At 43.5% G+C, this 27683-nt stretch overlaps 1 protein-coding gene across 9 annotated transcripts in view; it reads right to left on the reverse strand.

Moving 5' to 3' along the window:
• Positions 1-27683, reverse strand: part of STX8 (syntaxin 8) — a 258093-nt gene that overhangs the window by 170172 nt on the left and 60238 nt on the right. The gene's annotated exons all lie outside the window — the stretch shown is intronic.

Consider the following 27683-nt stretch of genomic DNA (forward strand, 5'->3'; position numbering starts at 1 on the left):
AGGTGCAGGAAGGACAAGAACACAGGCATGTTGGTACCACAGATACCTCTCTGAAGGAGCTACCAGGTTCACAATAACTCCTGTGTATCGTGCGGGGAGGCAGGAAATACGCAGCATGGTTACAGGAGTGGATTCTGTCGTGAGACAGATCTGGGTTCGAATCCTGGTTCTGACACTCAGCAGCTCAGCTGTCTCAGCCTCACGTTCCCGGCCGTCACGTGGGGGCAGTCACAGTAATGACCTCATAAAGCTGTCGTGGAGATCCAAGTAATGAATGACCACCACAAAGCTTACCAAGTTAGCCTCAACTGGTATGTTTTTGAGAGTCGTTGGCAATGTTACGTTAGTTTGGGGTGTACAATACGGTGATTCCACAAGTCTACACACCACGATGCCTGCCACGAATGTAGCTACTGCCTGTCACCACACGCTATTACACCAGTGCCTAGTCCCCTCATGCTTGTGCCTTTTATCCCCGTGGCTTATCTGTTCTGTAACTAGACGCCTGGACCACCCATTCTCCTACGCTCATTTTGCCCATCCCCCTCCTCCCCCCACTGGACGCCACCAGTTTGTTCTCTGTATTTATGTGAATCCCACAGAAGCCTAGGAGACAAAAATATCCATGTCCGCTTTTGATAAAACTGCTTTGTAGCCTTCCACAGCATTCCTACCTCTAAGACAGCTTTGATCTCAGTGTATTATATTTACTTTTTTACAAATAATTTCTCCAACTAAAATTAGTTACTTAGGGGCACCTGGTGGCTCAGCGGTTTAGCGCCTACCTTCAGCTCAGGGCATAGTCCTGGGGTCCTGGGATCGAGTCCCACAACTCCCTGTATTGAGTCTCCCTGTATAGAGCCTGCTTTTCCCTCTGTCTGTGTCTCAGCCTCTCTCTGTCTCTCATGAATAAATAAATAAAATCTTTTAAAAAATAAAAGGAGTTACTTAAAAGTGTAACTGTATACTTCCCATCACGTACACAGCTCCTGAAAAAAAAAAAAAAGTTGTTTGCTTCCCTGATAGATCCTAACAGGGACCAATCCAAAATATGAGCTGATCCACACCATCCCACCCTGGAAGGGCACACAGGCAAACAAGAAGAGGAGAGATTTCCTTTGGGGGGGGTGGTGCACCAGTGGATGTGTATCAGAGTTACCTCGGACTTCTCCCAAAGGCCCACACCCTCCCCCTACCATCCCCCTAAATTTTGGCTCAGCTCTCTTAGGATATTATTAATACAGGATTCCTTCAGGAGCTAGTGGTAGAGCCAAAAACCAATATAAAGAAGAGACAGCCTTGCCCTCCCAGTAGTGGCCTTGCAATAAGGCCAGGTATCCAGACCCAAATGTGAGGAGACAGTGTGAATTTGCAGAGAGCCAGTATCTGTGGAGAGTGAGTGAGGGCATCAGAAGGAACACATGCCATGGTGGCTGGTTCTCCAAGAGGGGACACACAAATATGTCTCTTGCTCAGTCACCTACCTACAGAGCCCAGGGCACTGGGCAATTATATAAGGAAGTGCAAAGTCCACAGTGGTAGCAGCAGGGAATCCCCCAGCACGACCTAATGATAAAGACAACTATCCTAGTAGCTTACTGGCAGCTTTAAACAAATCAAAGCAGAGATCATTCGTGACTGAACAGAGAACAAAACCTCACTGCAACCCCAGATTCTTTTCCCTTTCAAGGATTCTGATCAGGAAAAAGAAAAAAAACAACCCACAGGACAATAACACATGCAGCACATCCCTAAATAACAATCATCTGGGAACAACGTTCCTTTTACTAAAGTGAGTTGTAACAGGGAAGGATTGTTGGAGGCACTTCCTTTTTTTTTTTTTTTTTAAAGATTTTATTCATTTAATTTTATGTATTTATCTGAGAGACACAGGGAGAGAAGAAGAGACATAGGCAGAGGGAGAAGCAGGCTCCTTGCAGGGAGCCCAATGTGGGGCTAGATCCCAGAACCCCGGGATCATGCCCCGAGCCAAAGGCAGACACTCAACCACTGAGGCCCTGAGGTGTCCCTGGAGGCACCTTCTTGATTCCTCTCCACCGGGCAGTATTCGCTGAGGAAGTCAGACAGAGAAATAGCTAGAGAAATGTCCCAGCTCCGGAGCCAGCCATCCTCCCTGGCCACCAGCACATGGGGACCCAATGATATGTTGGCCACAGCTCTTCAAAGTCCAAGGAAGAAATACCCATTCAACCTGGGCCCCACAGATAGAGAAGCAAGAGCCCCCTGGTCTTCTACAGAGTGGGGAAGGTGTCTCTAAGGAGTAACATGAAGAATCCTCATTCCAGAACACATTGGCACACCTCATTGGTCTAATGGTACAGAGCCTGAGTGTGCACTGACACCTGACTGTGGTTTGATCTTGGTTAAGGATTCGATTCTGTCTGGCAGTTTGCTCATCTGTGAAATGGGAATAGTATCACCACTCACAGGGTTTCCGGGAGGATTAAATGCAATAGTCTATGGAAACCAAGGGGAACAGCTCCTGGAATGTCTGTGTCCCTACTGTAGAATTAGTGCTAAAAAAAGGTAATCACTGGAACGTATTTCATTCAACAGACTTAAATCCTTCCTCCAAAGAAAAATAATTTGAACTCTCCAGTTCAAAGTGAGATATTTTATTTACCATAGGATTTTGGAATCTTCTCTTTGAGACAGTGGCCATCCATGCTCTATACTTTTCTTAAGTCTGATTCTTAAAACTCAGCAGCTGCAAGAGGCGATTATTAAAAAGAACAGTCGCTTTAGAAAAAGATTTTCTGAGGCATCCCTATAAATACAAAGGTGTGCCGAGGGATTTAAATTATGGCCTGCAATTATGAGCTCTCAATTATGATATGCAATTATTTTAGGAGCACAGCCACGACACAAGGCAAATGTTTGCACCTATATTTAACAAGTCTGCTGCTCGGTATAACCCTTAATCGAGGCTCAGAGTCAGGTGCACCCCGTACACAGAGTCGGTTGAGTGAGTGACTACTGAACAACCTTTTGGATTTACACGAAAGAGCACAAAGAGGAAAGAGAAGTTACTTGAACATGAAATCAAACCATAATCTCTAGTCTCCTGTACTTGTTAAGTACAACACTGAAATTCCTGGAGGACTCTATGTGCTGAAAAATGTCAAGTGTGTGTCTTAAGTGAAGAGTGTCAGAAGTGGGCACATAATAAATGTTCAAAACAAGTGCAGTAGCCAGACTCGGGACCAGCTACGGAACATAAGTGCCCTCTGATGCCAATCTCTGCTTCTTAAATACACACTTGGAGTCATGCCTTTGAGCTTTTTAGGTTTTAATGTATTCTCCACCATGAAACGATTCAGAATTATTCTCCCCTAAGTCATCCACTTTTCTCTCCTTTCTCACCAAAAACACTTCCTCTGTAATAGACAGAGGATTATTGCTTTAGGTTTTCTGGGTTTTGGTTTTTTGTTTTTTTTTTCCCCCAGACCGGAGAAATGTCAGGCATGTTATTTTCAGAGTGATTTAAACAGCTCTAGTGTTATAACTAAACAGAAAGAACAAAGATGCTAAAATATCAATCATCCTGCCCAGCCGTCCATGGGGAGTAGCTGCAAAATGGCAACACAATGCTGTCTTCTGGCTTTGGGTCTGCAGCACCGTGCAGCTCACAAACACTCCCTTTCCTGAACATATGGGGCAATCTCAGGAAAGAATCTGCCTCAGTGAACCCTGACTGGCCAATCAAAACCAGAAAGTTCCCAGTTCAGTGACTAATACCAGAAATGAACTGTGCGTGGTGAAAAGGGAATTTCGTGCGCTGGAGAAATTTATACCCTGAGATCAGCCCTATCACAGGTGTGCCGATCACCTGGAGAAACTGAACTTTCAGAAGGGCGAGTTCAAACATTTCTTCAAGCAGCACGCCTGTCATCACGGGCTATGAAAAACGGAACGGGCCCTCCACGGTATCTGAGCGCCGCAGCACCCAGAGCTGCCATGGGCTGAGGCCTTCCAGAGCTTAACGTGGGGCAGTCACTGTGCTAAGCACCGCGTCTGCATGATCCTATTTGGTGTAATCCTCACAGCCCATAAGGTAGGTGTTATCGTCCCCAGTCTACATATGGGGAACGAAGCTTGGAAAGATTAAGTAAATTGCTCTTGGTCACACAGCTAGAGGATGGGGCGATGGAGTGGGGGTGGGGGGTCAACTCCAATTCCAAAGCCTTTGTTCTTATTCGCCATACCGCTCCGTACTCTTCCCCTTTCTCAAGCCCTGATATTCACAGAAGAGGAAAAAACAAAAACAATACAAAAAAAAACAACTGGGAAAATTAGATGAAGAAGTATTAAAACATGAACAGATACAGATTGTGCAGGATAGTCTTGGGAAATCCATGGAGGGGTACCTGTCTTCCAAAGAGTGGGCTAAATTCACTAATCACCACAAGAGATCAATTAAGGGGCACTTCCAAGACAAAAGATGCTTTGGCTGCCAAGAAGGACTAGTATTTTAACAAGTCAACAACACAATGCAGAAATAAATGCTGATTCTTCAAATTCCATATAAAACACGAAAATCTCAATAAGTATATTATGGATTCCCAGTCAGTTTCATCCTAAAAGGAACAGTGATATTAAAATCCTACACTGGTTTCCAACAATGAAGTGACACAGACCTGTGTCCAAAATGCCCTCATCCCACCTCCTTCATCCTGACAGGGTTAAGGGGAACAGTGGCGGGGGGTGCCCAATGGCTCCATGGAACCAACTGGGATCTCAGTTCCACAAATTGCCACCGGCCACCTATGGAGCACAAGGCATTGTGATGACAACTGTAACAAACAGTTGTTGAGTGCTTACCACACACGAGGCAGTGCGCCCTTCACACGTTTTATCTCATTGAATCCTCACCAACCCTCCCTGAGGTGGGCACTTTGGTGTCCCACTTTAAAAATGAGGTAACTGAGTCGCCCAGAGGAGTCAAGTCATCTGCCGGAGTCTCGGGCTCCATCACTAAGTCTGGGCTGCAGGTACTCTGTGGTGACACCCGGTGTCTGCCCTTCTAGATTTCCCAGAGATGTAGAGTTAGAGGTTCCCCACCTCCAGGGGCAGGGAGCACAGTGAACACCTACCCACTCCCTCTTGTACCGACAAGATCATAACTAGAGGAAATCAGCAAGAATGACCTTTCTCTTCTTGAGAAGTAGGAGGTGTGCTTTGTTCATCATGGGAGGGGGGGTGGGGAAGGGCTAAAACTTTCCCAAGAAGGGCTCACTTGGGAAGAGGAAGAGGAAAAGTGGAAGAGGAGGAGGTGTCTCTAACCATGACTTCTACACGCTCCTGCTTCCCCGAAATGCAGGACCCCCTCTCCCATGAGAAGGCGGGGGGAGTTGCGGCCCTCCCCAAACTCTGCAGAGCTACTCACGGTGCTGGAAGCCTCTGGCAAGAGACTCCAGGCTGCGGAGTCCAGGGGCCACCTGCTCTGACCCTCCCAGTCATTCCTGTCTCATCGAGGGTCCCTTCCCAACACAGGAGAGACCATGACTCGCTACTTTCACAAACGTTAACTCAGAATGGATCTTCAGTGGCTGTTAGGTGCAGGAAGAAATTCTGTGGAAAGAGGTTAACTCTGTGCTATTTTAAAAGGCAAAAAGAACAGAAAAGCTAATGCCTATGGAAAACCATCTCGTTTTCAACTGAACCGACAGAGTTGGGTTCTGTAAGTGGTTTCTTTTGGGGAAGTTCACCCATCTCCAAATAAAAATCTGCCTGTTTAATCTTTCCTTTGATTAGTTAATAATAAGAATTACCAATGAAGTGCAACACTTTAAGAACAGAATTATAAAGCCTGACCGGTTTTCCTTTTTAAAGCAAAAGAGGTGTGATGCTGAAGATGCAGTGGTAGGATGCTGGCACATCTAAGATAAAGCAAATAATCATTTCTATGGGGCTTGGGGTTTTTATTCTTATACGCTAAGTTCCTGAAAAGAATCCTTTATATCTGCTGACAGGTTCCAGCTGTTTTTGAACAAGGTTTCACGGAATAACAGTTTTGAAACATACAAGGCTGTAAAAGATAAAGCTCCCACAGTAATATACATTTAACCATAAAAGGTAAAGGTGAAAAGAAAATGCTCCATATTTTTATCCTAACTACTAACAAAGTTATGGTTGGAAATTGGGTAGAATATTCTGGTTCAACTTCGAGGATTTATAAACAACTTTTGAAAATGCTGGGTATGGGTCAATCATTTCCAGAGCCTTGGATTCTAGCTAATGCACATCCCATGGCCTCATTAGGGATTGTTTCAAGGGCACAGAGCTGTCTTGCCCAAGGACATGTTCTTCCCAGGGCATTCCACATCCAATAACTGCTTGAGATGGAGGAATTAAAGGCTTGGCCCTGTGAATTCAAGATGGTCAAAGATAGGCAATCTGAGCTGCAAAGCTTTTCATGGCACTGGCTGAGGCTGTCTTCAAGCTCGGCTTTTCCCTCTGCCCATCCTGCTTACGTGATCTCCCTCCCACAGCAAGTTAGTCAAAGGTGCTCTCCAATAAACATCCTACATGCTAAACTCCCTCCTGAGAACCTTGCCTGAGGTTCTGCATCCAGTGAGATGTGCTGTACCCCAACACCAATGGGGTGGACATGGGCAGAAAGATGGTGGCCAGGTTCTGACTGGGCTGGCTGCTGCTTCTGGTGCTGCTCCTATCTATGCAGATGTATTCAAATCAAACAACTGTTGTAACACTTTTAAGTAACCACCCCCCCCCCCAAAATACCTCAACTGCCCCAAGTCCAACTAATGCCACCAAAATGGCAACTAGCAGTACTCTGCGGTAAACAGTCACTCTTGGCAATCTCATTCTCCCTTCTCTATTTCTACTGTTAAGAGACTCAGGCCAAGAAATATCCATACTGTCCCATCTTCTAGACCCTATCCAAATGGCACGTATACATCCAGTGTGACAAGGAAAAAACAGGTCTTCGTTGAATCTGCTAATGTACCCCATATTTTGTTGACCCAGAAAATGTGGAGGATCCCAAATTTGATTGGTTTGAAGAAAATGTGAAGCATCTAACTAGACGATGAATGACTACTGAATCTACTGGTGTTTCATGTACAAGATGAAGAGACAACATCCAAAATTAGTTGAGATTATTTATTTAGGGACACCTGGGTGGCTCAGTGGTTGAGCATCTGCCTTTGGCTCAGGTTGTGAACCTGGGGTCCTGGAATCAAGTCCCACATCAGGCTCCTTGCAGGGAGCCTGCTTCTCTCTCTGCCTATGTTTCTGCTGCTCTCTCTGTGTCTCTCATGAATAAATAAATAAAATCTTTAAAAAGAGAGAGAGAGAAATGATTTAAAAAAAATTTTTTTAAAGATTTTGTTTATTCATGAGAGACACAGAGAGAGAGAGAGACAGAGACAGAGACACAGGCAGGGGGGAGGGGGGAGGGGAAGAGGGAGAGAGAGAGAAAGAGAGAGAAGCAGGCTCCATGCAGGGAGCCTGATGCGGGACTCGATCCCAGGACTCCAGGATCATGCCCTGGGCCAAAGGCAGGTGCCAAACCGCTGAGCACCCAGGGATCCGAAATGATTTCTTTAAATGTGGCTTAAGAACTGTGGACGCATAAAATTCTACTTTGAACATGAGACTAGATTTTGTATCTTACCTAGATCTGAAGGATGGGATGTGAACAGATTCAGTTTTCATCTGGTTCATTAAATCTTTAAGGCCGTAAAACAGCTAGGTAATACAAAAAGTTCCCATGATTCTCTTTATATGTATATTAGAAGGAACTTCTAGGTGTTACTGTAAATCTTCAATGCACTATTTAATGTCTATGTACGGTGGATAAAATTTTACATTGTTCAGCTACCACTGTTTCTGGGGAACTGTACACTTTCTTCTAAGGCTTTGGATTTGACATTGCATTTGATTTTTTTATATAGCAATTGATATGTACCAGGGCAATGATGGATTGGAATCTTCCCCCAATTGAAGTCAAATGAGTAAATTTTGCTTATACATTATCACCTATTCCAATTCAACAAGAGTGCCAGATATATTTAACCAAACTGATTCCAAAGAGTAGAAGTATGTTGACCTCAACTACTTTTTTTTTTAAGATTTTATTTATTTATTCATGAGAGACACACAGAGAGAGGCAAAGATACAGACAGAGAGAGAAGGCGCCCTGTGGGGAACCTGACGTGGGACTCGATCCAAGGACCTGGGATCACAACCTGAGACAAGGCAGATGCTCAACCACTGAGCCACCCAGGTGCCCGACCTCGAGTAATTTCAAAATGCTTTTTATTTCTCCATACATTGAATACTTTTTACAATTAAATAAATGGTCTGTTTTGGAGGTAAAATAGACAAATCTTAAAATGGAAAAGACAACAGATGTGCGGGAGTCAAACTGTAAATCAAGTATTTGCAAAGTGAAGACCAACTGGAAGCTTAACCACATTAAATTAAAAAAACCTTTTATACTCTTTCTGTAAATTTCTTTTCTTTTCTTTTCTTTTTCTTTTTTTTTTTTTTAGCGGTGAATCAGAAGAGCCACATTTGGAACATTTTCTGTTCTCATTCAATATTTTTAGATAGCTAGGATCTGGTCCTGAGCCTCATTGGGGTTTGACTCTGGAAAGCAAATCTTTTCACAGCTGCTTCGATGATGCATGGAAAGCTTTCTGAAAACAGACATTCTATGGGCTTTTGTTTGCATGCTCTCACACTGGTACTCAGATGCTCTGGTATCTACTACGGCCACAGCCGTAGATTGATAACCAAAATAAATTTTTCCTATCTTTGGAAAAAAGATGTCACCAGAACAACCACATCCAATAGATCTCAAACTACTGAGCGTGTACATGAATAGCCTGTCTTGTTTTAGGCCAGAGTGCTATATATTCATTTTGGGTTGTGTATTATATTTATGTTTTGATTCACAGTCACCTCTCATGTTATGGAATTGATTTGCATTACACACAAACTGCAAATAAAAAGAAATGGCAGAAAGAGCAAAAATAAATAAATAAAAATTTAAAAAATTAAACTCCCTCCTGAGTCTTCTCCCAAGAGAAGCCAAGATACGACTCAATGCCTTTATGGGTAAGAAGAGGACACTTGATTTTCAAGGTAAGCAGCATACGTGAAACAAGGAGCTGAACAAAGTTTTCCTACTTCTCTCGGCGCTCAGCTCCTCTATGCGACCCACACTCCATGGTGCTTCAACGGGCAGCCTAGAAAAAGACTGGGCAGTGGGCCTGGCTTGGTCTTTGGCATGATTCCAACCAGATAAAGGAACACAAAAGAACTCTTAGGGATGTAAGCGGAGGTACCCGGTCAGCCCACAAATGCCTCTGAGCAGGGAAAGTAGGACTGGACCTAGTACCTCCACATACTGTGAACTCCTAGACTATCAGACATACTCCATTCCAAATCCAAGTGCAAGCCCACACCTATCTCTTCTCTCTCTCAGACACACACACACGCATGCACACATATGCATACACACTGTCTTTTCCTCTTCGTTCACATGAGAAACTGAAGCCTGACTGTAACAGTGTTAGGTTACGTGTATGCGAGTACACAGAGGATGAAAAATGCCTACAGTCATCTCATTAATTCACACCCAAACCATTACCTACCACTCAATCTCTTCATGAGCCCACTCAAAACACATCTCCCATAAAAACGCAACCACTGACTTCTTCCTAGATCTATCCATTTCTGGCAAGAACAAGTTACAAGAGAAAATATCATTTTGAAAACAGAGTGAAACAAAAGTGGCTACTCTTATGCTCTTTGACTGGAAATAGTGAGTACTCACTGTACTTCCAACCCTAGAGACTGGCCAAACTTGGAATTAGTGAAGTAGCACAAATCTGACATGAGGTAGAGTAAATGGGTAAATTTTGCTTATACATTATCACCTGAATGAATCCTAAGAGTCAGTTCTTTTCTTCTTCCTCCTCCTCCTCCTCCTCCTTCTTCTTCTTCTTTTTTAGAGAGAGATTGTGAGCAGGGTGAGGGGTACAGGGGGACACAGAGAATCCTCCTCCTCCTCCTCCTCCTCCTTCTTCTTTTTTAGAGAGAGATTGTGAGCAGGGTGAGGGGTACAGGGGGACACAGAGAATCCCAAGCAGACTCCACACTCGGTACGGGCTCGATCCTACAACCCTGAGATCATGACCTGAGCCGAAACGAAGAGTGGGACACTCACTGACTGAACCAACCAGTTCCCTATCCCCAATCCATGGGTCACTTCTATATACAGGGCCTCAAATTATTTTACCCAAATGACCCAAAGGGGTGCAGATACATACCAGGATCTTAAGTTCCCTTATTGGCAGAAACATACACTCAGTAGGTATATATGCTTGATATATTCAAAGGATGGTTAAAGACATATTCTAAACAACTAGCTATTAATTAATTAATTAATTAATTAATTTTAAAATATTTTATTTATTTATTCATGAGAGAGAGAGAGAGAGAGAGAGGTAGAGACACAGGCAGAGGGAGAAGCAGGCTCTATGCAGGGAGCCCAACGTGGGACTCAATCCGGGGTCTCCAGGATCACACCCTGCACTGAAGGCGGCGCTAAACCACTGAGCCACCGGGGCTGCCCCTATTAATTCTTTAATACATCTAATCTATGTTAATGGATTTCAAACTCACCAAACTGGTTGACAGTACTCTTTTACTTTTGGTATGAATCCCATTCCTCAACTCCTGCTTAAAATGGTTACAACACTTTTAGTAAAAATAGAAATACAATTAAAAGTCTTTATCAGTGCACTCCAAATGTTTTCTCTAAGATTTCCCTCTCCTGGCAGGACTGTCCAGATGGAAAGAGAACATCGTGTCTCTCCCCAAAATAAACGGTCAAGACCGCAGCACTTCCTGCTCAAGCTCCTTTATGGATTCTGAGTCAATTCAAACTACTGCTTAGCCCTTCCATTCCTCTCTCATGCTGTCTTTCCCTGCCTAAGCACTTGGTTCTAATCAGACCATTTCCTTCCTGCTGCTTTGGGTTTTGTTAACAAAGTTCTTCCCTCTTTTTCACCACCCCATATGCTTAACAACTTCCACTTAGGGAAAGCACACCCTCTGACACTCCTAACGAGATGCCGGACTCAGCTGAAGGCCATTAGGGATGGAACTAACCCCCCCACCCCCTACTCCAGAAGCCATGGTGAAGGGCTGAGTAGCTTTCAAAGCTTTCACCTTCTTTCTGCGCCCCAGCCTTCTCAAGAGCACACGCCTACTCCTCTCATTCTTCCACAAATCCTTTGATCATGCATAGACGTAAGAGTGTGATACACAAACTGTATTTGGTACGATTACCTCTCTGCAAAAAAAATAAATAAATAAAGAGTTGACACAGCAGGCCAAAGTGCTTTTCCCAGGAAGGCCTACTTACAAAATTGGTTCTTGGCAAGCGTTTGGGAAGTTGGACTTTCAGAGGGTTCCCACCATTAACTGATAAGAACAGTCATTGCTATTCCCAAACTATATAAATAATACAGTTTATGCTGAACACCTGCTTTCCTTCTGGGAGTCTGAAAGTGGGGAACACGCCAGGCAGACAGTGCCATTGTGACCAACACCCTCAAAAAAGAAAAACAAACAAACAAACAAACAAACAAGCAAAAAAATGGGCCCTGAGTCTCTAGTGAGCTTCCTGGGTGGCAACATGTCACAGGGGCTGTCACACATGTTGTTGGGCTATTCAAGCACGTGCTGTGTGAATCTGCTGGAAGACACCCGTAAGAAGCTCTCACCTGCTTTCCCTGGACTTTAGCCCATGCACCTTTTTTCTCTGAGTTTGTTTGGCATTTTTTCACTGTAATAAATCATAACTGTGAGTATAACCAGAGTCAGTTCTTGTTATTCGTGGTAGCTTTATAAGGTTATCAAGAATATTGAACTAGCAAATGCTGAACCGCTGTTCCTAAAGGAAATGTGTGTGTGTGTGTGTGTGTGTGTGTGTACATCTTAGAAATATCCCCCACTTTTCCAAAGTTCACAGTATGCCATTCCAAGCTTTACAAAAGGCCTACTATGTTAGTACCTGTTTTTGCCAACCAAAGAGACTGAAAGAGGACTTTTTTCCCTTTTCCAAAAAAAAAAAGTAAAAATAGCATCCTGTGTTTGTTATAAAGGCAGCACACGCCCCAAATAGTGCAAGGAGCACCACCCATGTTCCTGCCCCAGTTAGTACACTCAGCATCTCAGCATCAAGCCGCCGTACTTATGAACTGGGCTTGTGAGCATCTGCGTTTTATCTTGATTTATGTTGTGCAACCATTATCAAGATGTGTCTTAAGGTATCCGAAAACCTGAAAGAGGTTGTTTTTTTGGGTCTGGGAATGCTCAAAATTTTTTCCATGTAAATTAATGATAACTGCTTCTTTGCTTTATGCCATTTTGGCTTGTGAAAGATTTCATAGGATTGTTCTACTTCTGAATGTGTGTGTGTGTGTCTAATCTCACATAGATTGTATCTTAAATCCCCAAAATTACTCATCCTAGATTCCATTTTCTTTATTTTTTAAAAGGAAAAGAAAGTTCAGAAGGGTTAAATGGCTTGCCTAAGGTCACTCCCCTAATGGGGCTGAGAACTGGGATTCCAATCCAGTCCACTTGACCCCAGAGCTAGGGTCTCCATCCTCTGGTTACCTTTGTGTAAGAGCGAAAATAAAAAGGCAGAGTGTAGCCTTGTTTGACCTTGGCTGAGAAAGTGTGCACTGCATGACTCCAAGTTTTTACCTGTTCACACACATCTGTGATTAACTGCAAAAGTACTGTGAGTGCTGATCTGAGGGTTATAAACAAATGTAGTGAGTAGGCACGTATATGCTGAGCCCTTCCAGCAAATCACTGATCCTGGGGACCCCCGACACGGCCTCCAAGGAGAGGTCTAAGGTTTTCCCTTCCTGCAAAGGTACCAAGGAGGAGGAACAGTATTATCATTGAGCCCAAGTGGTAGGATGTAGACCTTCCAGGGTGACCTCTCTCCATGTGATTGCTTTGGCCTTTCTTCTGAGATTCTCTTTGGTCTCTTGTTTTGGCTTGCTTTTCTGCCATCCATTCTCCAGTTCAGCTGCTACGGTTGGCCTCACAGCCTCCCTCTTGGAAGTCAAATAGGAACTGTGGTGAAGCCTGGGGAGAGGAAGCCTGATGAATCACCTAGGCCGGCTATCCTAGAGCCAGAGGATAAATCCCCTTTACTTGACAACTGTTTCCACAAGCTTTTCCTTTGGAAAATCCTTGCCTCTCTCTCTTTAGATGGCCTTCCAGAGGAGCTTCATGGTCAGAATGGAGACCATGATGTAGGCCTAGAAAAAAAGCAATAGAGGAGGCCCTAGAACAGATGGGCACATAAGTTCTTGGGGCCCAACGTGGGTCCAACCCAGGTCATCATCAGAGTTAAAGCTAGTCGATAAACACCACACATGCCTGCGCCTGGGAATTCTTTGCAGAGTCAGCAAATTCAAAGCATCCAGGTTCCTCGTGTGACCAAAGATTTTAACAACCATTCCTATGTAATGAAGCCTCGATAAAAACTCTCCAATGATGAGGCTTAGAGAGCTTCTGGGTTGGTGAGCACACCCATGTGCGAGGAGGGTGATGTGCCTGGAGAAGGCATGAAAACTGTGGGCACCTCCACCCCAAGGCCTTGACCTATGTACCTTCTCCATTTGTATTTCCTGAGTTATATCCTTTATTAAAAAAAATTAATCATAAATATAGCATTTTCCTGAGTTCTGTGAGTGGTTCTAGCAAACTACTGAATCCTGAAGGGGTGTTTTGGGAACCCGGTGTTTATAGCCAGTGGTTCAAAGGTACTTGAGGATACTCAGGACTTGAGGCTGACATCTAAGGTGAGGACAGTCATGGGATTGAGCCCTTAAACCTGTGGACTTTGACATTATCTCCAGGTAAATAGTGTCAACACTGAATTAAATTATTGGTCACCCATTTGGTGTTAGACAATTATTGTTGGAACAATATACTTGCTCTGCTAAGTCATTCTCTCTCTCTCCCCCATGGCACCAGACCCCATTACTATAATCTAGCCCCTCCCTAGAAATGAGTAATGATTTTTTTTTTCTTTCAGAGAGGGAGGGGAAGGAAATGTCAGAGGGAAAGGGAGAGAGAAAATCTTCAGCAGACTCTGTATTCAGTGCAGAGCCAGATGTGGGGCTCGATCTCACAACCCTGAGATCATGACCCAAGCTAACATCAATAGTTGGATGCTTAACTGACTGAGCCACCCAGGTGCCCCCAATCCTTTTTTTTTTTTTTTAAATGAACTTTCTGATAAAAAACTGATTTTACATCTACCAGGTATATAATACTGTAAGTGAATGGAAAATAATCACCTTCTTTGATACCTCCAGTTGTCTTATCTTTAGGAAAATTTATCTATAAACACATCAGTGATAACTTGGAGGTATCCTTCAAATCACAGAAGCCCTAGAAAAAAACTTTCACAGACTATATTTAAAAACTTGTTTAATAGAAGCTTCCAGAACACTAGCTGTTTCTGCAAAACAATTTCTATAGATACTTGTGACCTTGTAAAAAAAATATGAAAGAGAGACTCTGAGCTCAAGACAGTAAACACACATGCTTCCCCCTCTCTTCCCCAGAGCACAATGCAATTCCAGTAAAAATATTTCTTGAAAGAAGAAATCCATGGTGGCCCTGAAAACACAGAGTGTTATCAGTGAGTAAGTCATTTTAAAGGCTTTCTTTAGAAGAAGATAGTTGGGACTGTATTGACAAGCCAACCAAAAGTAGAACCTGAAATACATCATCAGAGCTAAAGATAGGAGCTCTTTCTTCCTGATAGAACTCTGGAGAGGCTCCAAGCTTGGAGTAAGTCAATGGCTATTGGGAGCCAAAGAATGGCCCACAAAGAAGTGGCTGTCAGGCAGGAATCAGGGCATCTCAGTGGAGAACTGTCTACAGAAAAGCTGAGCCAGTTGGCTTTTGGGCCTGTCCTGTGTAGACTTAAGTCTGCAGTATTAGGTCCCAGCTGGAACCCCCAGAACAGCTCTCTCTAGAGAGGAAGGCTTGCCTGGGGAGTGCCCATGGTGTTGGCAGCCAGGCTAGTGAATGAGTCAAAGAAGAATAGACAGGGAGGGGAAAAGAAAGAAAACATATAAAAGATGTCACCTGAAGGTTAAAGTTCTCCTTACTGTAGTTAACTCTGGAATGAGAGTGAAAGGTTATGATTCTCCTCCATCTAACCACATACCCAAAGGGAGACTTGCCTACTGGTATACCTTGCCCCTTGAAACGGACTACATAGCTAAACCTCCCATTCAAGAAAAAATATTTTGGGGTAATAAACCCACCTAAATACAAGAAAGCCTATGTTAGCTACTCATACTCATTGACATGGTCCTTAATTCATAAATATTAAGTCAATAAAGAATTTCATGCCATGGGTATTGGTTTGCTAGGGTGGCCACAACGAAGTACCAAGGATGGGTGTCTTAAACAACAAAAACTTATTTTCTCACAATTCTGCAGGCTTTAAAAGTATGAGATCAAGGTGTTGGCATGGCTGGTTTCTTCTGAGGCCTTTCTCTGTGGCTTGTGGACAGTCACCTTCTCCCTGCATGCTCACATGGTCCTCATCTCCTTTTCATATAAGGGCATCAATCATAGTAGATGAGGATTCCATCCTAATGACTTCATTTCAGCTTAATCATCTATTTTAAGACCCAAATTCCAAACACAGTCACATTCTCAGTTTCTGGGAGTTAGGACTTTAACATATGAATTTTGAGGGGATATAATTTAGCCTGAAACAGCATGAAAGGCAAAGACTGAGATGAAAACCAAAACTCACCCAGAGAAAACAGGAATAATGTGAGGAACAAAAGGAGAAATTTTATGTTCTAAGTAATACTCAAAGGTTTAATAGATTTTACAACCTTAAAAACACACTTTTGGGGGTGCCTGGGTGGCTCAGTTGATTGAGTGTCGAACCCTTGGTTTTGGCTCAGGTCATGATCTCAGGGTCATTAAGCCTCGTATTAGGCTCCACACTGAGCATGGAATCTACTTGAGACTCTCTCTCCCTCTGCCTCTGTCTCCCTCTCTCTTTAAAAACAAACAAAACATACTTTTGTGGAAAAAAGCAACTGTGAGCATTAAAGCATATTGGTGTTTTAAAAGTATAGTTCCCAAAAATTAAAAAAAAAAAAAAATCAACCAGAAGAAGTAACAGAATGACTACAACAATTATAGCAGAAATCAGTAAACTATGCTGGTAAATCTGAATAAAATATTGACTGTAGGGATAAAAGGTGTGTGTGGGGGGGGGTGGGGGGCTTCCTTTGAAACCAGCATGAAAGATGAGGAGTTTGAAGGAAGTTTAAGCATTCTAAACTTGATTTATTCTGAAGTATTTATTTGCTTTAGACTTTCTTAGAAAAATGTAAACTTAGGTATGCATGTTAAAAATATAAGGGTGGCCACGGCCCAAGGTGGGTGGCCTAACTGATCTCATTCTTGGGCAGGGGTGGAGGATATTAGCTTTCTCATAAAAGTGTCATTTCCCAGCTCCTGGCTTTACATGGAGGACCCACGTGCAGCCCCTCACAAGGCCTGGGGTCCACAGCCTCAATTCCCGTCTCCGCATGGGTGCTTACACCCGGATCCCTAAGGGACAGATCTGTTCCAGCTCTGAGGGCCATAAGTCTTCAATTCCACTCACTGTGACGGGTAAGCGCCTTCATTCCTGACACCTGGAGAACTCCCTTTCTTGCTTTAGGTCAGCTAAGAATTATAAAACCATTTCAAAAAATGTTTCATCTTACATTTCCACGTGTTTGGAAGAAGAAGTGGGAGGAGTCACCCATCAGCTCAGCCTACCATTTTGACTTGGAAGTCTGTACTGTGAATATAGTTAATAATGGAAAACACTTTTGACAGCATTTACAGTGTGTGTGTGAAGCACTATTCTAACAACACTATGAAATAGGCACTAAAATCCCCATTTTACAAAGGAAAGGCTTAAGTGAGAAGTAACTTGCTCAAGGTAGGAAGTATCAGAGGCAGTCTGGCCCTTACAGCTAAATACTGCTCCCATGATATTCCTATGTGCCATTCAACCAGTGCTTTCTGTCCCCTCCATCACTCAACTAGACAAACTGGTAGGATTATACCTTCTGGTGGCTGGGTAAGGGCACACTATTAGCTCTGACCAATGAGCTGAGAAAGAAGTTGACCAGTCGCTTCTGGGCCAGAGCATTTAATTGCAGCAACAAATCCTTTGAGAGCTCTCTTATCTCTGACACAGTGTCCTGCAATGTTTGAAATGGTTAGCTAGGGGCATCTGGGTGGCTCAGTGGCTGAGCATTTGCCTTTGGCTTAAGGTGTGATCCTGGGGTCCTGGGATCAAGTCCCACATCGGGCTCCCCATAGGGAGCCTGCTTCTCCCTCTGCCTGAGTCTCCACCTCTCTCTCTGCATCTCTCATGAATAAATAAATAAAAGCTTAAAAAAAAAAAGGTTGCCTATTCTATCAGCGAGAGATCTCATTTGATTATGCCCACCAATGACCTACGATAGACAGACACTGAAAGATAAAAAATGTAATTAGCATTTGCTAGTTGAAGCTGCTTATGTTTGGGGGTCGTTGTTCTTAATTAAGAATCAAGTTATTTATGTTAACATGCAATGGTGTGTTATTGTCTTTTCTTTTTTTTTAATTTATTTTTTATTGGTGTTCAATTTGCATACATCTAGAATAACACCCAGTGTTCATCCCGTCAAGTGCCCACCTCAGTGCCCGTCACCCAGTCACCCCCACCCCTGCCCACCTCCCCTTCTACCACCCCTAGTTCATTTCCCAGAGTTAGGAGTCTCTCATGTTCTGTCTCCCTTTCTGATGTTTCCCACTCATTTTTTCTCCTTTCCCCTTTATTCCCTTTCACTATTTTTTATATTCCCCAAATGAATGAGACCATATAATGTGTGTCCTTCTCTGATTGACTTATTTCACTCAGCATAATACCCTCCAGTTCCATCCACGTCGAAGCAAATGGTGGGTATTTGTCGTTTCTAATGGCTGAGGAATATTCCATTGTATACATAGAGCACATCTTCTTTATCCATTCATCTTTCCATGGACACCGAGGCTCCCTCCACAGTTTGGCTATTGTGGACATTGCTGCTATAAACATCGGGGTGCAGGTGTCCCGGCTTATCTTTTTAAAAGAATTAATAAATGTTTTTAAAATGCCTGCTTTTCATTTCAAATGCAGTTAGTGTTGATAGAGATAACCCACACAAACCAGAGCTTTCAGGAGCTGTCAACAATTTTTTAAGAATACAAAGCGGTCCTTAGACCACAAAGTGTGAAAATCACTATATTGGGCAAACACTAACCAAATGAAAGCCTAGGTAGTGATCTTACTACCAGACCAACAGCCCTAAGGGGCAAAAAGATTAGAAATAAAGGCAGATATTTCCAAAATGATAAAAAGATACAACCACCAAAATAAAATAAAACAACCCTGTGCATATATCTGCCTAAAAGCTTTTCCTTGAAATGTATAAAATTTAAAAATTGACCCAGTCACATGGAAAAACCGCAAAAGTCACAAACATTGAAGTAGATTTTATGTGCCTCTTGCAGAAATGGACAGAGGGAGCAGAGAGGTGAGAAGTCACATCAATATGTGGAGAGGAGAATTCAGAAGGATGCTCTAGAAAGCATTTCCAAAGCCCTGTCTCCTCGGCCTGGAAACTATCCCTTCTCACATGGCACATGTGGAGTGGTGACTACTTGTGACTGTTCCCACACCCCAGAAGACATCCTAACAAGTAGAGAAGAAGCAGTACAATATAGGTAGGGCATAATTATCTGGCCCCAATGCAACTCAATGAGAAAAATCAATAATAAAAAGATGGGTTGCTTGTGGTTGAGCATCTGCCTTTTGCTCATGCTGCCCTGCCTCATCCTGCAGGGAGCCTGCTTCTCCCTCTGCCTATGTCTCTGCCTCTCTCTCTTTCTCTCATGAATAAATAAATAAAATCTTAAAAAAACAAAAACAAAAAAGATGGTTTAAAAGCACGTTTGGAAACTGAGAAACAAAGAGTTAAAAAAGAAAAACCGATGGTAATTATAAAATGTAATGGACTCAATGATTAAAAAAAAAAAGAAGAAAAAGAAAGCACCAACACAGTACTTGTGGTGTCTAAGAAGTGCTATTTGGAGGACGATGTATCGGCTTTTGTATATTTGAAAAGAAGAAATAGTATAAATTAGCCCGGAGCCGCAGTCCTCTTCAAAATTTCTGTTAACATAACCGTTTCCTGACTAGGACTGTTGATTGTGGCTAAAGTAAACCAGAGTCCTTCCCAGGAAAATATAAAATCTCTGTAATTTTCAGGGCTTACTAGGTGTTCACACTGTGAAGCCCTCCCAACCCTGGCTCTGGGTCCCTACACTACTGCATCGTGGTCTGTTCGCCTCCTGACTCACTCTTCCCCAGCCACAAAAGCCTTCTTCAGATTTCTCAGACCTGCGAGGTTCTCTCTAGCTGCCGAGACCTCACATGGGATATCCAGCCACTCCCTAGATGCGGCAACTAGCTGCTACCCCTTCACCGGCTAACTTCGGCCTGTCCCTGAGACCTTAGCCACCACCTGGCCGAGGGGCTCTGTGCCAACTCTGCTGCGGCAGCTGGCCTCCTTCAGACCGCTCTTATCACGATTAGAGAAAATACCCTGAATTGGGGAAATACCTGTTTAATGTCGGTCTTCTCCAACCAGACAGGAAGTGAAGTTAAAAAAAAAAAAAAAAAAAAAAAGAAAGGATTTGGTTTTTAGGTGCTATTGTTGGTTTTCATGATATAAATAACCATGTTTGATCAAGAATAAATGTCCACTGCCACCATGCTCATTTCTACTCCCCAAAAGTGGCTGAGCACTCTCAGTTTAGATGCGCTATTGTCGAACAATGCAAAGAGCACAGACATGCATTTATAGACCTGTCTCCCTTAGTCTAAGCAAATTAAACAGATAAAATGACAGGAAATTGGTCAACTTCGAGCAACAGAGAGCACTAACCTGATGCATGCTCAGGGCATTGCACAGTGGTGGTCGATGGCCACCCCTACATGACTCCTGCCTTCCCTCAGCCTCCTCTCTGTTCTCATCTTCCAAGGCTCTCTGCACTCTAGGGACGTTGGCCTTCTCACAACATTCCTCAACCTTATTGACTCCTCTCCACATAAGGGCCTTTGCATATGCTGTTCCTTCTGCTCGAAACATTCTTCCCTTTAAATCTCAGTACAAACATCATTTCCTCGGGAAAAGGCTTTCCTGAGTCTCACATACTACATCAGACTCTCCTGTTGCATGTTCTAGCAGTACCCTGTATGTTGCTTACCATAGTCTCCCTGGTAGAGGATGGGGATCTGTGGAGTTCTCTTTCTAATCTCTGCCTCCCTCACTAGAACAAAAGCTCCAGGAGGGCAGAAGCCGTGTCTTTTACCACAGCTGGATGCATGCATTCCAGCACAGAGCTTAGCACGGAATCGGCACTCCACATTTGCTGAGCGAAGGGGGAGTGCACCGGGGGAGAAAAAATATTAATTTGGATTTAGGGCAAAGATGTTACTAGGTGTGATAGGGAAAAAAAAAAAAGTTTATTTAATCTCAACCATGCAAACCTATGTAGAAATGTGGGTGGAAGAAACACAAGCTGCCACTGGGGATTTTGCACATGAAGAGGATTCACAATGCCCCCCCCCCCCCCAACCCACAATTTGCCAGGAGACCTCAGAGGAAAGCACAGAGGGCCACAGGTCAGAGATGGCTGAATGCAGTTCTTCCAAATATGGGAAGACAGCAGGGGCTGGGTGCTGGGGGACAGATGACCCCAAACTCCTTCCCACCCTCAGAATCTCAAAGACAAATAACTCACAAACTTCTTTATGAATGAAGTTCAGGCGTGAGACCCTGCTCCACTAATCTTAGCAGTTGGCCAAATCCACTGAACAAAATCCCAGTAAAGGAAACTTGAATCCAGATCAGCGCAGCCACTTAGAGAAAACCATTTCCCCACCTGACATTTATGTGTCTGTATTCCAAATTTGGGGGCGGAGGCTTACATTCCCAGTTCAATTCATAAAAGCCGGCCTGACCAGTAAAGCATCTGATGCTACAGGGAAATGCTTGCAAAGTCTGGGCACAGCTCTCCCGGGGTCACAGCTCTCCTGGGACACAGCTCTGGGTAGTGGATCAGGTGTCACTCTGCTCACACGTCACCTGCCCAGCAGTCACAGGAACTCCCTACACCTCAGGCCATTTTATATTTCCTTGAAAGAGAAGCGGTTTCTGCCTGTCTTGCTTCCCTCAAAGGGCAGCTGTGTTTAGGTTCTAGGGGTGCAGCACCAGTGCGCCTACCACGGCCACTGCCTTACAGAGCTACAAGCTCGCAGGGCTGGGAGGCATCATTCCAGCTGGTCCTCCAACCCCTCTGCTTGTCTAATGTGTGATCTCACCGCCAGGTAGGCCAAGTGAAAAGGGGGCACTCATTAAATCACAGAGCGTTGTACTAGGACAAGGCTGAAAACCAAGTAAGTACTCTCTAGCAACCCAGACTTGAACAAAAAGAGTCTTCTTATGGTGGTGTTTTCCAAATGTCAGCTTTTCAAATACCACCTTTAGAATTCTTTGCCATGTTCATAATTCACCTTCACCATATACACTTAATGTTTTCCTTTATATCAACTCACTGTTATGCTTCTATAATAATATATTATTACATAAATGTTATGCTTATTATGGTACATATTATGCTTATTTTTCTGCTTATACGATTTAATTGAATAGGGAAATTTTATATTGCTGTGAAATCACAGGTTTCAAATGTTAGTCATTTTCATTTCAGTGAAATATGCAACTATTAAATGGAAAAGTGTTTCTCAATATATTTTCTAAAATCACCTTGCCTAACACACTTTGGGAAATTCTGATCCTGGATAGTCCATGAAAAGATTCCTTCACCAAACTGCCCATACATTTCTTTCATTAATACAAGACTAAATTCTATTATCAAAGTGCTAAATAGACAGTTTGAGAGGTCTTCCGGTAGAGATTGACTGGGGCAGCAGGAATGCAAACTTCCTTCTATGAAGCCTGCTTTCAAGAAGTCTCTTCAAGAGGAGCTACAGACACTTGGAAGACTCAAAATACATTTTTTAACATAATGGTGGTTAACCAGAATTCACTGACAACTGATAAAAAGACACCATCACTACTTATATTACCTTCCTGTTGCTGTTCTAACAAATTACCACAAACAAACGTAGGACCTTAAACAATGCACATTCGAATTTCATGTCCATGTGAATTCCCTTGTATTACAAAATTAAATTTGATTTTCTCCTATAAATCTGTCTCAGGTCAATTTGATTTCCAACCCAGCTGGAAGGACCGTAAAGGGCAGAGGGAAAATTCTTCCTCCCCAACCATGCACCAGGTTCTCCAACAGTCAAACAGACATATATGCATGTTCTGGAATCAAATGTGATCTAAGAAGATCTCTCTCTCTCTCTCTTTCACACACACACACACACACACACACACACACACACACACACACTTATTCCCTTACAGTCTTGGAAATCAGAAGTCCAAAGTCAGTTTCACTGGACTGAAGTTACAGTGTTCCCTCAGGGGCTATAGGGGAGAATTCATCTTCTGGCTTTTTCCAGCTTCTAGAGCTGTGTTCTCCATATCCCTTGGTTTACGGCCCCTTCCTCCATCTTCAAAGCCAGCAGAATAGCATCTCTTCAGTTACCTGTGCCTTCTTCTATCTCAAATCCCTCTCTGCCCCCTCCTCCCTTTAAAAAAAAAAGATTTTGTTTATTTATTCATGAGAGACACAGAGAGAGCAGCAGAGATATAGGCAGAAGGAGAAGCAGGCTCCCTGCAGGGAGCCCGATGTGGGACTCATTCCAGGACCTCGGGGTCACAACCTGAACTGAAGGCAGATGCTCAACCACTAAGCCACTTGGGTGCCCCTCTGCTTCCCTTTTATAAGGACACCTGTGATCACATTTTAGGACCCAAACACATGATCCAGGATGACCTCCCTGTCTCAACATCCCTACATCATTATTAACACATCAGCAAAGTCCCTTCTGCCATATAAGGTGCCATTCACAGATTCCAGAGATCAGGACATGCGTATTTGGGAGGGCTGAATAATAGTCTACCACGTCACTTCCCTAAATGCTCAACATGAAAATTGAGCGGAGCAGCTCTAACAGCCCTTTACAATGGCAATTCACTGATGTGTATATGGAATCTTTGGTCACTGTGTGTCCTTAAAGGACATTAGTCATATTTTCTAGCTTTCTGAAAGGACACACTGGTCTCCTCAACCTCAGCACTGACACTACAAAGACAGGTTTCCTTCTTTGTCATTTTCATTCCTTTCAGAAAACAAGGAAGTGCTCAAAGATTAAGAGAGAAGCATCAGAAGGACTGGGCCAAAGTTGGGACATCTGAACATTGAAAAGAATGTTGATGATTGGGATGCCTGGGTTGCTCAGCAGTTAAGCATCTGCCTTCCGCTCAGGGCATGATCTCAGAGTCTGGATCGAGTCCCACATCAGGCTCCCTGCATGAAGCCTGCTTCTTTCTCTGCCTTTCTCTCTCTGTGTCTCTCATGAATAAATAAATAAAATCTTAAGAAAAAAAAAGAATGTTGACGATTGGCACACATTAGCAGAAATTTGTTTAACAGCCTATTCTTGGTGCTGTTTCTACCAGAGGAACTGTGCCTCCATGGTCCTTCTTGGTGCTGATGTTAAGGCTGGGCCAAAGTCAAAGTTAAGTCTTAGGAACAACTATATTAGTCAAGTCGATTCTATTCATTTTCTTGCATTAGCATTCTTTTCAAAAGGCCTTGTCCTCGAGCATAAACTTTAGGGAACTGTTTGGTAAGCAAGCACCATGACTGCCCATTCTGTGCCCGGCCATCCATGTTTCTTCATGAACAGAAGGGGACTGAATTCTGCATTTCCATGAGGTGATCTCCTTGGCTCAGTTCCCCACCCTGCCCTCCTGCGACCCCTACTTTCACCTGCTCCCTGACCCCCACACCCAGGTGTAATTTAGGTCTCCCATACTGGGATTTTCACCTAATTGCTAATCCTTTTCCTCATGAGGCTTGGTCGTTGGCATATGAACAGGGCAGTTACTGGTGCTGTTCTGGCCCTTTCTAATTCTATGTGAGAAGACTAGAACCTGAATTCCTAAATTGATGATAATTTGGCTCTTCAGCTTTGCGGTTATGTTCTAAGTACAATGTATTTTGTTAGCAATGTTTTGATTGTTTATTCCAAAATGGCCAGCTGGCCACTATCTTTGCCTATTGTTTTTCTTGTTTAATAAAAACCAACAGGCTGATTCAGTTGGTCAGTAAATCAAATGGAGATGTTTACAACAAAAGTGGTATCCTTCTCCAGTGGCCCTGGCTCTGCATTATACACCCAGGTCAACAATAAAATTCCAGATGGGGCTGCCACCCTGTTCTCAATACCTACAGATATAATGGTCTTTTTGATTTTCATAAAAGGAATAAAGGCTGATTGTAGTCTTGGCAGGGATATAATTTTTTATCCTCAGAGTCTCTCAGTCCCTATGAAGGAAAGTGGCTGACTCTGCCTTATTTCTGAGGAGCAAATGTGCACATAAGAAAACCACCAGCCTAACTGCAATCGCTCTGGGAGGCCACCATGGAGAAAACAGCTTATTTTGGCAACTAAGTGGAAAAATATCTCCTGTTTGTCTATGGACACATGTATGCATCCGGGGCTGGAATGGAGCTGAGGACTGGGAGGTACAGAGGAAGAACAGAAAAGGATGGAGCCAAAACATGAGATCAGAACCCTGACAACGATGGTACACGCGTGTGCGTAACTCTGAGTGTCCTTCAGCACGCACGCATGGGATTTGTAGCTGCAAAGTGGGCATGGGAGAGACAACACGAAAGGAGAGTGCTGATATTCAGTGCAGGTGCTGGTTCTCAAACTTGGCAGCACACTGGAACCATCTGGGGAGACTTAAAGATGCGGCTGAGTGGGCCCCACCCCTATGCGGAGACTATGGCCTAACTGGTATAAGTACTATGGGGAGCAGAATAATGGTCCCTGGATGGTGTCTACATTCCAGTCTCCGGAACCTGTAAATATGTTATGGTACATGGCCAAGGGGCCTTAAAGTTGCTAATCAACTGACCTTAAAATGGGGAAGTTATCCTAGATTATCTGGGTGGGTCACATGGAATCACAAAGGTCCTTAGAAGCAGAAGACAGAGACAGACATTACAGGTCAAGATGATGTGATGTTAGAAGGACTCAGTTCACTGGTGTTGGCTCTAAAGATGGGAGGAGAGGACCAGAGCCAAGGAATGGAGGAAGCTTCTAGAAGCTGGAAAAGGCAAGGACATTAATTCTCCCCTGGAGCCTCCAGAAAGGAATGCAGCCCTGCAGACACCTTGTTGGTTTTTTTTCTTTTTTTAATTTAATTTAATTTGATTTAATTTAATTTAATTTAATTTTTAGCCCAGGTAGATGCGGGTCAGACTTCTGACCTCCAGAACTGTAAGATGGTAAGTATGTGTCATTTTTAAGCTACTAAGTCTGTGGTAATTTGTTAGAGCAGCAAAAGAAATCTAATATTGCTATGGCCTGAGCTTCAGGGGGTTTAACACCCACCCCGCCCCCAGCCCCGCCAAGTGATTCTAACAGGCTGCAAAGTATGATAACCACCAGGCTATAGGGCAGACAAGACAAGGACATGCTGGCACGACTGCTTATGCTGGAAAGATGCATGGTGATCTCACCCAGGAAGTCAGCAAGTCACCCACCAAAGAATGCACCATCAGCTCTTAGCCACCTCCTCAGAGATGACTACACAGTGGCTTACCGAGGCACATCACAGGATGGGCAGGCTTTACCACTTTGGCAGCTAGAATCCTTTCTAATCTGACCACTAAAGAGGCTTTATTTCCTTTAGATAAAGAACAATTAGGGGTGCCTGGGTGGGTGGCTCAATCAGTTGAGTGTCCAACTCTTGGTTTTGGCTCAGGTCTTGATCTCAGGGTTGTGGGATCGAGCCCTGTGTATGGCTCGGCACTCAGTGAGGAGTTCTGCTTAAGATTCCCTCTCCCTCTGCCCCTCCCTGCTCTCTAAAATAAATAAATAAGAAAAAAATGTTTTTTTAAAGAACAATTATACCAGGCACCTGAGTAGCTCAGTGGTTGAGCATCCACCTTTGGCTCAGGTCATGATCCTAGGGCTCTGAGATCAAGTCCCACATCGGGCTCCCCACCTATGTCTCTGCCTCTCTGTGTCTCTCATGAATAAATAAAATCTTAAAGAAAAAAGAACAATTATGCCTATACCAACATTCTCTCAATATGCAAATATTTAAATATATAAATTACTACATTCAGGTCAGCCCCATCAGGAAAAGGACTCAAATGTCCTTCCCTCTGTGCTTGAACTATTAATAACCATTATTAAGATTATAAAGATGGGGGTTTCTCCATTTGCTTTAGCACATATTTATTTATAATAGATGAGTGGAAATATCAGAAAGGGAGACAGAACATGAAAGACTCCTAACTCTGGGAAATGAACTAGGAGTGGTGGAAGGGGAGGTGGGCAGGGGGTGGGGGTGACTGGGTGATGGGCACTGAGGTGGGCACTTGACAGGATGAGCACTGGGTGTTATTCTATATGTTGGCAAATTGAATACCAATAAAAAATAAATTTATATTAAAAATATATATATATATATTAGAGGATAAATAGATGAAATTTATTTATTTATGATGAATGCAATAGTACTCTAGAAAGAAATGAACTTATTCTTTGTGGAGATCGAGAAGAGAAGTTCTTGCTATATAGTTTTGACATGTGCAGCCCTGCCTTCAAAATGAGCATCATCCATTCCCATTGCCATGTTCACAGGTCTGTGGCCATTCTTATTGGGAGCCATGCCATCACGAGCCTCCATGGCACTATCACAGAGCTCAAACCTCAGAATCTTCCACTTTTCTCTCCCTATGTCATCTTTCTTAGAGAGGAAGGGCAGAGTGGTAGAAAAAGCAGTCACGAGAATCAGATGACCTGCATTGGCATTTCAATGCTGTCACTTATAAAAGCAATGTGACACCAGGAGGCCCCTCAGCCATTCTGAGCACCATCGCTATCAAAGAGGGCTAGAGGTTACTGATTAAGTGCAATGACATAGATGGAGACCCCACTGTTCCTATGCTTTCACTTGCCACCTCCATGTAGAGGCTTCTGACATCCCTTCTCGTTCTGACATCCCTTCTCATTGGTCCTGTGCTCTCACTGAGCTCTGGTACCAAACCTCAACACTTTCACGTGGATGACTCACTGGCATTTCTAAACATGTCCCAGCTGGACTTGGGATCTCCACTCACAGACCGGTGGCCCCTCCCAGACCCCCGACTGTCCACCACAGTACAAGTGCCATCAATCTCCTGCATCTGTCCTGCTCCCCTCCATTTTGACCACAGTAGCACTCCAACAGACCCCATCCCCTCACATCACATGCCACAAGCACAGGAGCTTTTCAGGTAGGCCTCCAACAAAGCTG

Source organism: Canis lupus, chromosome 5 (assembly GCF_003254725.2).
Source record: "Canis lupus dingo isolate Sandy chromosome 5, ASM325472v2, whole genome shotgun sequence".
NCBI classification, from domain to species: domain Eukaryota; kingdom Metazoa; phylum Chordata; class Mammalia; order Carnivora; family Canidae; genus Canis; species Canis lupus.